Genomic DNA, 10,716 nt, shown 5'->3' on the forward strand with positions numbered 1-10,716 from the left:
TAACAAACTCTGCCCCGTCTAAACCGTTGGAACTAATCAGGTGCCAATCAATATTAGGGAAGTTAAAGTCACCCATGATAACAACCCTGTTATTTTTGCACCTTTCCAAAATCTGCCTCCCAATCTGCTCCTCTGTATCTCTGCTGCTACCAGGGGGCCTATAGAATACCACCAATAAAGTAACTGCTCCCTTCCTGTTCCTGACTTCCACCCATACTGACTCAAAAGAGGATCCTGCTACATTACCCACCCTTTCTGTAGCTGTAATAGTATCCCTGACCAGTAATGCCACCCCTCCTCCCCTTTTGCCCCCTCTCTATCCCTTTTAAAGCACTGAAATCCAGGAATATTGAGAATCCATTCCTGCCCTGGTGCCAGCCAAGTCTCTGTAATGGCCACTACATCATAATTCCACGTATGTATCCAAGCTCTCAGTTCATCACCTTTGTTCCTGATGCTTCTTGCATTGAGGTACACACATTTCAGCCCTTCTACCTTACTGTCTTTACACCGTTTATTCTGCTTCTCTTTCCTCAAAGCCTCTCTATATGTTAGATCTGGCTTTACTCCGTGCATTTCTTTCACTGCTCTATCACTCTGGGTCCCATCCCCCTTGCAAATTAGCTTAAACCCTCCCGAACCATGCTAGCAAACCTACCTGCAAGGATATTGCTCCCTCTCGAGTTCAGGTGCAACCCATCCAATCTGTACAGGTCCCACCTTCCCCAGAAGAGATCCCAGTGATCCAAAAATCTAAAACCCTGCTCCCTGCACCAACTCCTCAGCCACGCATTCAACTGCCATCTCCTCCAATTCTTACCCTCACTGTCACGTAGCACTGGCAGCAATCCTGAGAACGTCACCCTTGAGGTCCTGTTCTTCAGCCTTCTGCCTAGTTCCCAAAACTCACACTTCAGGACCTCATCCCTCTTCCTGCCTATGTCGTTGGTACCAACATGTATCACAACTTCTGGTTGCTTTCCCTCTCGTACCAGGATGTCATGCACCCGGTCAGAGACATCCCGGCCCCTGGCACCTGGGAGGCAACAAACCATGCGGGTGTCCTTCTCATGTCCACAAAATCTCCTGTCTGCTCCCCTGACTATAGAGTCTCCAATGACGACAGCTCTCCTCTTCTCCATCCCACCCTTCTGCACCACAGGGTCAGACTCAGTGCCAGAGGCCCTGCCACCGTGGCTCACCCCTGGTTGGTTGTCCCCGCCAACAGTATCCAGGACAGTAAACTGGATTCAGGGCAATGGCTACGGGGGTGCTCTGCACTGAATAATTGTCCCAACAATCAGCAACCATGGGCTCCTCTAAGCAGCTGCCTAGCACTCTGAAAATTAAAAGAAATGATGTCCACAAAGCAGGAGAAGGCTATAAGAAGATAGCAAAGCGTTTACAGGTAGCCGTTTCCTCAGTTCATAACGTAATTAGGAAATGGCAGTTAACAGGAACAGTGGAGGTCAAGTTGAGGTCTGGAAGATCAAGAAAACTTTCTGTGAGAACTGCTCGTAGGATTGCTAGAAAGGCAAATCAAAACCCCCGTTTGACTGCAAAAGACCTTCAAGAAGATTTAGCAGACTTTGGAGTGGTGGTGCACTGTTCTACTGTGCAACGACACTTGCACAAATATGATCTTCATGGAAGAGTCATCAGAAGAAAACCTTTCCTGCGTCCTCACCACAAAATTCAGCATCAGAAGTTTGCAAAGGAACATCTAACCAAGCCTGATGCATTTTGGAAACAAGTCCTGGGGACTGATGAAGTTAAAATAGAACTTTTTGGCCACAATGAGCAAAGGTATGTTTGGAGAAAAAAGGGTGCAGAATTTCATGAAAAGAACACCTTTCCAACCATTAAGCACGGGGGTGAATCGATCATGCTTTGGGCTTGTGTTGAAGCCAGTGGCACGGGGAACGTTTCACTGGTAGAAGGAAGAATGAATTCAATTAAATACCAGCAAATTCTGGAAACAATCCGGGTCATTTTACGATCAAGGAACGTGTTTGTAGACCGGATATTGAACTTTTTACTGTTGGACTTCAGCTATATTCTACCGAGATACAACACTCGGCGGCACAGGAGGTTGTTCCTGCCTGTGGCCATCGAACGTGCAGCTCCTCCCGTGGAGGGTCAGACGCCCTGAGCCAAAAGACTGGTCCTGGACTTATTTTCCATCTGGCATAGTTTGCATATTGTTGTTTGATTGTTTGTGGTTTTTGTATTGCTATATTTACGCTCTATTCTTGGTTGGTGCAGCTGTAACGAAACCCAATTTCCCTCCGGATTAATAAAGTATATCTATCTATCAAACTTCACACCGTCTGTAAAAAAGCTGAAGATGAAAAGAGGATGGCTTCTACAACAGGATAATGATCCTAAACACACCTCAAAATCCACAATGGATTACCTCAAGAGACGTAAGTTGAAGGTTTTGCCATGGCCCTCACAGTCCCCCGACCTAAACATCATTGAATATCTGTTGTTACATATCCCGTAACTGGGTTGCCAAACCAGCAGAAATGGACCACTCAGTTGGAGTCTGGATTACTGGAACTAAGAAAGTTTTATTAAAGAAATAAGCAACACAGTACTCTAATAGTAAGGATATAAATGCAACAGGTTAGCAATGAATAAACACACATGTACACAGAACTAGGATAATAGGGTCAATCAAGCTCTATCGCAGTCTAGGGGTAAGATGATCAATCACAAGTGACAGAGTTCAGTCTAGTTCAGTTCGCAGTAATCGCCGTCGTGCCGTTGGAGAGAGAAAGAACGAATGAATATGCAAATCGGATTCCAAACAGACCTTCGACATTCCTCGCAGTTAGCTTTCGGGCGAGCCCTTTGTAATGTCTTCTGAGGTCACCAACTGTGACCCCTCCGTTCCAGACACGATCGTTCTTCCGCGGTGAACCCGGCACCCAGGCAAGGGCGGACACACACCAGGCTCCCGCCGACCGTATCTTTCCACCCTGTGCGTCTATGGCTGGTCCCGCGGTCAGACCTCCAAAACTCCCACCGACTTGTGGGGGCGCACCGCTTCCAGGGTCTTGTTACCTCGTGGTGTCGTGTGTGGTGTCTGTTGCCTTAGCGAACCTGCCCCTTTTTATCCCCCTGCTGGGGTATCACCTGTCCATCACACTTCAAACAGTTCAGGGTTCAAAAGGAGCCGGTCTTGACAATACTCAGACCGGTGTCTCCTTCCGTTAAACTCTCTCATCTCTTCATTAACATTTCCAAATGCTGCTCCATTGTCTTACTTATCTCTCTCTCCTGAAGACAGGTGGCAGATCAACTGCTGATCCCACTGGTGCCAGCACAGGACAGTTAACATCTTAGTCTACGTGTACTTTTGTAACCCTCTTTCGTCACACCCCTCCCCTTTAAGGATTTTTACCGGGGTAAAAATTATAAGCATGAATACATTATTAGATACACACAAATATACATCTTCATCAGCTATTTGGCTAATACAGAGAATTTTAAGTTGTCAACACCTTGACAGACAGTCAGCAATCACATTTTCTGTTCCTTTTATATGTGTTATTTTAATAATCCTCTAAACCAGGCTCCAACTTAGCAAACTTCATAGTGGCCGAAAACACTGATGAATTGTGATCAGTGTAACCTCTCATTGGGTTTCGTCCCGGACCACGATAACAAGGGTCGTCCCATCCCGACTTAGTTTTCTTTCGCAAGGGCTCAGTAGGAGGGGGAGGGGTAGTACCTGCAAAGTTATTGCAAAACTTCCTACAGTACCCCACCATCTCCAAGAGCCTTCTGAGGGCCCTCTTGTCTGTCGGTGTTGGGATGTCAGAGATAGCCTGCACCTTAGCTTACATCGCTGCCAGCTGCCCCTGTGTTACCACAATTCCCAGATAAGTGACCTTCGTGTGGCCAAACTCATTTTTTTCAAGGTTCCCTATCAAGCTGACTTCAGACAGCCGTATTACATCGCCAATATACACTTCTGTGTTCTTTAGCCCTTTTGTCACTGAATTACTCATTCTATAGGGGTGTTGCTCACTAGGCTGACAAGCACCACCCAACGTCCCAGTTCTTTGCATCGCCTCGGGACAATCAAACACACGTGTGCGAGCCGTTTAATTAGCTCTCCTAAAGGGTCGCTTTGTTCGGGGATTAAGGGAGAGACCTTATCAGCAGAGCTGGCCAAAACAATAGCCTTCTCCCATCTGGTCGGTACCATACTCATCTTTTCAAAATGGTTTTTCCCCTTATCGGGGGACCCTAGCTTCATTGATTTCCGCGCTAACACCGACTAGGTTTGTTAGCATATCAAAAGCCTGTGACCGTCTCAGTTCGCGTCTGCAATAATCAATAACATCCTTCCTCCTGTGCAGAGTAAAACTCTTTCATGATTCCACCGACTGTTTCCCTCCCCCCAAAATGTCCACCAAGAGGTATCTTGTGGGCCAGGTTAAAAATCTCACCCCCATAACGCTTTTGCACCACCCCCTATTCCTCATCGGCGGTACTTGGTCTCCCTTCCTTCCTTAGCACCTCCCCCTTCACACCATAATTCACTGGCTCCCTTCCTAATTCTGTTTCACAGAGAGCTGTTTCCTCGTCTCGCTCCTGTGCCTGTATAAAGTCTTTCTTTTCTAATGATAAATCTACCTTAATTTCCCCACTTCCTCCTGTTTCGCTACACTCCTTCTTTTCACTTTCTACCCCCTCCTCGTACAAGGCTGGTAGAAACGTCTCAGCAGTCTCTCTGGACATACAGTGAGTCACTGCGCAAACAGGATGAACCCGTGAGTCCATGGGCGGGGCCTTAATGCTGACAGGCTGACCTATCAATCTCACTGCCGAGAACACAATTCTCCGGCGAGGTCATTACCGAGCAAGACTTCCACGCCTTTCATCGGTAATTCGGGCCTCACCCCGATCGTGACTAGTCCAGAGACCAAGTTGCTTTGTAGGTGTATCTGGTGCAAAGGGACTGCCTCAGTCCCTTTTCCAATGCCTTTTATGATCCTGACTTTCCCAGTCTCGGTCTCTGAACTAAACTCTAACACACCCTTTAATATCAATGACTGACATGCTCCCGTGTCTCTCCAGATCCATACTGGAACTGGGTTTAACCCCCCCCCTTCACTGACACTAATCCGGCCGAGATAAACCTCTCGCGCCCTTCCTGAACTTTGGCAGACCTCTCCTCTCCTAGCGGTTTGTTTACCAGCTCAATAAAGCCAGTCAAAATGGTTGTTTTTCCTTTTCCCGTCTCCTTCTTTGGGGCAAAGCACCTGGATGCAAACTGTCCGGTTTTCCCACAATTGTAACATACGACCCCAGGAGACTTCCTACCAAACTGCTCCCGGTCTACCTTATCCTTCTCACTAGTCCCCGGCTTATTTTCTGACTTTTCTGGCGGACTCTCCCCGCCGTCCTGACTACCCTTCTGGTAGCCTTTACTCGGGGCAAACTTCATTTTATGCGTCAAAGCGTACTTATCTGCTAACTTAGCAGTTGCGGCTAACTTTTTCTCATTTAGGTAGGGTCTCATACCTTCAGAGACACAACCTTTAAACTGCTCAATCAGAATCAGCTGCAGTAGTCTGTCATAATCCCCATTTACCCCTTTCGAGGCACACCAACGCTCACAATATGTCTGCATCTCACGGGGAAACTCTAAATACGTGCGGTCCCACTGCTTCCTTGCATTCCGGAACCTCTGCCGGTATGCCTCCGGGACCAACTCATAAATCCTGAGGATGGCCTCTTTCACCACCTCATACCTCTGGGCATCTTCCGCAGACAAAGCCGAGTAAGCTTGCTGAGCTTTCCCTTTCAGTACACTCTGAAGCAAAACAGCCCACTTATCCCTCGGCCAGTCCTGACTTGCAGCAACTTTTTCGAAATGGGGAAAGTACCGATCCACGTCGGTATCGTCAAATGGGGGAACCAGCCTAACCTCCTGGGTCGCCCGGAGCCCTCCACCTTGGTTCGGCACGGGTCCCTGCTCTGACCTTATCTTTAACTTCTCCAGCTCGAATTCCCTTTCCCTCTGTTTCTCCTCTCGCTCCAACTGTCTCTCTCTCTCTCTCTCCTGCCTTTCTAACTCTTTCTCTTTCTCCCGCCTTTCTAGCTCTCTCTCCTGCCTTTCTAACTGCTTCTCTTCGTGTTCTAGCTGCCGTACCCGGAACTCGTGCTCGAGTCTCAGTTTTTCAAGCTGTGCCTGAACTGCGTCTCCACCAGGTTTTCCAATAGATACCACCTCCAGCTCCCCTTGGGGAAACACACCTTTAGATACATAGTGCTCCACAATAGCTCTGTGTATCTCCTCTCTCCTCATTGTCAGCTTCCCCTTAACAAGATTCAACCGTTTGGCCACAGCTGCCAATTCCACTTTCCTGGCATCCTCTAATGCCTCCGAGGTCGGCGCCTTTAGAAATTCCTCAATCTCCATTTCTGCTGTTTGCCCTTTCTTTCTTTTGGGAATTTTAACCCAATCAATTTACCCAGTCCCAAATTTAGCGTTCAAAATCGTGGACGAGAACCCCACTTATGTTACGTACCCCGTAACTGGGTTGCCAAACTAGCAGAAATGGACCACTCAGTTGGAGTCTGGATTACTGGAACTAAGAAAGTTTTATTAAAGAAATAAGCAACACAGTACTCTAATAGTAAGGATATAAATGCAACAGTTTAGCAATGAATAAACACACATGTACACAGAACTAGGATAATAGGGTCAATCAAGCTCTATCGCAGTCTAGGGGTAAGATGATCAATCACAAGTGACAGAGTTCAGTCTAGTTCAGTTCGCAGTAATCGCCGTCGTGCTGTTGGAGAGAGGGAGAGAGACGAATGAATATGCAAATCGGATTCCAAACAGACCTTCGATATTCCTCGCAGTTAGCTTTCGGGCGAGCCCTTTGTAATGTCTTCTGAGGTCACCAACTGTGACCCCTCCGTTCCAGACACGATCGTTCTTCCGCGGTGAACCCGGCACCCAGGCAAGGGCGGACACACACCAGGTTCCCGCCGACCGTATCTGTCCACCCTGTGCGTCTATGGCTGGTCCCGCGGTCAGACCTCCAAAACTCCCACCGACTTGTGGGGGCGCACCGCTTCCAGGGTCTTGTTACCTCGTGGTGTCATGTGTGGTGTCTGGTGTCTCAGCGAACCTGCCCCTTTTTATCCCCCTGCTGGGGTATCGCCTGTCCATCACACTTCAAACAGTTCAGGGTTCAAAAGGAGCCGGTCTTGACAATACTCAGACCGGTGTCTCCTTCCGTTAAACTCTCTCGTCTCTTCATTAACATTTCCAAATGCTGCTCCATTGTCTTACTTATCTCTCTCTCCTGAAGACAGGTGGCAGATCAACTGTTGATCCCATTGGTGCCAGCACAGGACAGTTAACATCTTAGTCTATGTGTACTTTTGTAACCCTCTTTCGTCACACTGTGGATAGACCCAAGAATCTCACAGAACTAGAAGAATGGGCAAAAATCCCCCAAACAAGAATTGAAAGACTCTTAGCTGGCTACAGAAAACGTTTACAAGCTGTGATACTTGCCAAAGGGGGTGTTACTAAGCAGGGTGCCCAAACTTTTGTTTTGGGCCCTTTTCCTTTTTTTATTATTTTGAAACTGTAAAAGATGGAAATAAAAAAGTAATCTTGCTTAAAATATTAAAGAAATGTGCCATCTTTAACTTTATGCCTTTTGGAAATCAGGTGATCTTTAACTCACTTAGCTATTCACAGTAACAGAAATTTTGACCGGGGTGCCCAAACTTTTGCATGCCACTGTATGTCCAAAACTATAATTCATAATCCATAAGTTCTACATCCACTGCAGTTTGCCTACAGATGATACACTTAACAATAATCTGGACTTCATACCACAACACCTCAGGGTATTTTTTAAGAGCAAAAAGAATTGCAAGGGACAAAATTGGGCCTCTGGAAGGTCGGAGTGGTAATCCATGTGTGGAGCTGAAAGAGCTGGGAAGATCTTTAATGGACTTTTTACATCTGTATTTCCTCAGGAGACGGACACAGTGTCTATAGAAGTGAGGCAAAGCAGCACAAGGTCATGGGCCCTGTACAGATCACAGAGGAGGAGGTGTTTGCTGTCCTGAGGCAAATCAGGGTGGACAAATCTCCAGGGCCTGACAAGCTGTTCCCTCGGACCCCGCGGGAGACAAGTGTAGTAATTGCCAGGGTTCTAGCAGAGATATTTAAACTTCCTTAGCGACAGGAGATGTACTGGAGGATTGGAGGATAGACAACGTTGTTCCACGGTTTAAAAAAAAAGGCTGCAGACATAAACCAGGAAACTATAGGCTGGTCAGTGTGACACCAGTTGTGGGAAAGCAGAAAGTGTTGGAAGGGTCTGAATATAGAACATAGAATAGTACAGCACAGTACAGGCCCTTCGGCCCACAATGTTGTGCCAACCCTCAAACCCTGCTTCCCATATAAGCCCCCACCTTAAATTCCTCCATATACCTGTCTAGTAGTCTCTAAACTTCACTAGTGTATCTGCCTCCACCACTGACTCAGGCAGTGCATTCCACGCACCAACCATTCTCTGAGTAAAAAACCTTCCTCTAATATCCCCCTTGAACTTCCCACCCCTTACCTTAAAGCCATGTCCTCTTGTATTGAGCAGTGGTGCCCTGGGGAAGAGGCGCTGGCTATCCACTCTATCTATTCCTCTTATTATCTTGTACACCTCTATCATGTCTCCTCTCATCCTCCTTCACTTCAAAGAGTAAAGCCCTAGCTCCCTTAATCTCTGATCATAATGCATACTCTCTGAACCAGGCAGCATCCTGGTAAATCTCCTCTGTACCCTTTCCAATGCTTCCACATCCTTCCTATAGTGAGGTGACCAGAAATGGACACAGTACTCCAAGTGTGGCCTAACCATAGTTTTATAGAGCTGCATCATTACATCGCGACTCTTAAACTCTATCCATCGATTTATGAAAGCTAACACCCCATAAGCTTTCTTAACTACCCTATCCACCTGTCAGGCAACTTTCAGGGATCTGTGGACATGTACCCCAAGATCCCTCTGCTCCTCCACACTATATAATTATTTGGATGGATATGGACTGATTAAGGATAGTCAGCATGCTTTGTGGTGGTAGATCATGTCTCTGGAAGCCTGTGACTAGTGGTGTGCCGCAGGGATCAGTGCTGGGTCCTTTGTTGTTTGTCATCTCTATCACTAATCTGGATGATAATGTGGATAACTGGATCAGCAAATTTGTGGATGACACCAAGATTGGGGGTGTAGTGGACAATGAGGAAGATTATCACAGCTTGTAGTGGGATATGGACCAGTTGGAAAAACGGGCTAAAAAATGGCAGATGAAATTTAATGCAGACAAGTGTGAGGTTTTGCACTTCAGTAGGACCTACCAGGGTAGGTTTTGAACAGTGAATGGTAGGGCACTGAGGAGTGTGGTAGAGCAGAGGGATCTGGGAATAGAGGTCCGTAAGTGACATCACAGGTAGGTAGGGTCGTAAAGAAAGGTTTTGGCACATTGGCCTTCATAAATCAAAGTATTGAGTACAGGAGATGGGATGTTATGTAGAAGTTGTATAAGACATTGGTGAGGCCTAATTTGGAGTGTTGTGTGGAGTTTTGGCATTTACCTACAGGAAAGATGTAAACAATCAGAATCAGGTTTATTATCACCGGCATGTGACATGAAATTTATTACTTAGCAGCAGCAGTTCAATGCAATACATAATCTAGCAGAGAAAAAATAATTTAAAAAGTAAATCAATTTCAGTGTATACGTATAATGAATATATTAAAAATTATGCAGAAACAGAAATTATATATATTAAAAAGTGAGGTAGTGTCCAAAGATTCAAAGTCCATTTAGGAATCGGATGGCAGAGGGGTAGAAGCTGTTCCTGAATCGCTGAGTGTGTGCCTTCAGGCTTCTGTACCTCCTACCTGATGGTAACAGTGAGAAAAGGACATGTCCTGGGTGCTGAAGGTCGTTAATAATGGACGCTGCCTTTCTGAGACACCGCTCCCTAAAGATGTCCTGGGTACTTTGTAGGCTAGTGCCCAAGATGGAGCTGATTAGATCTACAACCTTCTGCAGCTTCTTTCGGTCCTGTGCAGTAACTCCCCCCATTCCAGACAGTGATGCAGCCTGTCAGAATGCTCTCCACGGTAAATCTATAGAAGTTTTTGAGTGTATTTGTTGACATGCCAAATCTCTTCAAACTCCTAATGAAGTATAGACACTGTCTTGCCTTCTTTATAACCAACCAGGTTAGGTCCTCAGAGATCATCTCACGCAGGAACTTGAAGCTGCTCACTATCTCCACTTCTGATCCCTCTATGAGGATTGGTATGTGTTCCTTCATCTTAATCTTACCCTTCCTGAAGTCCACAATCAGCTCTTTCATCTTACTAACATTGAGTGCCAGATTGTTGCTACGGCACCATTCCACTAGTTGGCATATCTCACTCCTGTACGCCCTCTCATCACCACCTGAGATTCTACCAACAATGGTTGTGTCATCAGCAAATGTATAGATGATGTTTGAGCTATGCCTATCCACACAGTCATGGGTATAGAGAGAGTAGAGCAGTGGGCTAAGCACACACCCATGAGGTGCACCAGTGTTGATTGTCAGCAAGGAGGAGATGTTATCACCAATCCACACAGATTGTGGTCTTCCGGCTAGGAAGTCGAGGA

The sequence above is a fragment of the Mobula birostris genome, chromosome 11, assembly GCF_030028105.1.
Source record: "Mobula birostris isolate sMobBir1 chromosome 11, sMobBir1.hap1, whole genome shotgun sequence".
Lineage (NCBI taxonomy): Eukaryota > Metazoa > Chordata > Chondrichthyes > Myliobatiformes > Myliobatidae > Mobula > Mobula birostris.